We start from the raw sequence: 1,027 nt of genomic DNA, 5'->3' as shown, positions 1-1,027 counted from the left end.
AAAAAAAAAAAAGAAAAAAAAGAAGAAAGAAAAGAAAAAGAACTGTTTCTAAAATTGTTAAGGTGACAACTTGTGTCAAATTTTTCTTTCATTTTCTGTTTCTGGGTTGGGGGACAGTGTCTTGCTCTGTAGCCCAGGTTGGAGTACAGTGGGGCAATCATGGGTCACCTACAGCCTCAAACTCCAAGGCTCCAGCAATCTTCCTGCTTCAGCTTCCTCAGTAGCTAGGACTACAGGCACGCACCACCACATCTAGCTAGTTTCGGTTTGTTTTGTAGAGACAGGGATCTCACTATGTTGCCCTGGCTGGTCTCAAACTCCTGGGCTCAACTAATCCTCCTGCCTCAGCCTCTCAAAGTGTTGGGATTACAGGCATGAGCCACTGTGCCCAAATTTTTCTCTCTTTAAAACAAGACTGCCTTTACAAAAATATAAAATCAATGTTCTCCTTTAATACATTTGAATTTCAAAGTGAGTATCAAAATATAGAATGTAGGCTGAGCACAGTGGCTCACGATTGTAATCCCAGCACTTTGGGAGGCCGAGGCAGGCTCATCACTTGAGCTCAGAAGTTCGAGACCAGGTTACACAGCTTGGTGAAACTCCTTCTCTACTAAAAATACAACATTAGCTGGGTGTGGTGGTGTCTGCTTATAGTCCCAGCTACTCGGGAGGCTGATGTGGGAAGGTCACTTGAACCCAGGAAGTAGAGACTGCAGTGAGTCGAGCTCTCATTATTACACTGCAGCCTCAGCCACAGGAGTGAGACCCTGTCTCAAAAATAAATTAATTTTAAAAAATAAAATATAGAATGTTTCTTTTTTTTTTCCAATAGTACATTCTTTTTTTAAATTTTTTAAATTTTTTTATTTTATTATTATTATTATTATTATTATACTTTAAGCTCTAGGGTACATGTGCATAACATGCAGGTTTGTTACATATGTATACTTGTGCCATGTTGCTGTGCTGCACCCATCAACTCATCAGCACCCATCAACTCGTCATTTACATCAGGTATAACTCC

The sequence above is a fragment of the Mandrillus leucophaeus genome, unplaced genomic scaffold (assembly GCF_000951045.1).
Source record: "Mandrillus leucophaeus isolate KB7577 unplaced genomic scaffold, Mleu.le_1.0 Scaffold491, whole genome shotgun sequence".
NCBI lineage: Eukaryota > Metazoa > Chordata > Mammalia > Primates > Cercopithecidae > Mandrillus > Mandrillus leucophaeus.
The sequence above is the reverse complement of the archived record's forward strand: the minus strand, read 5'-3'. Positions refer to the sequence as shown.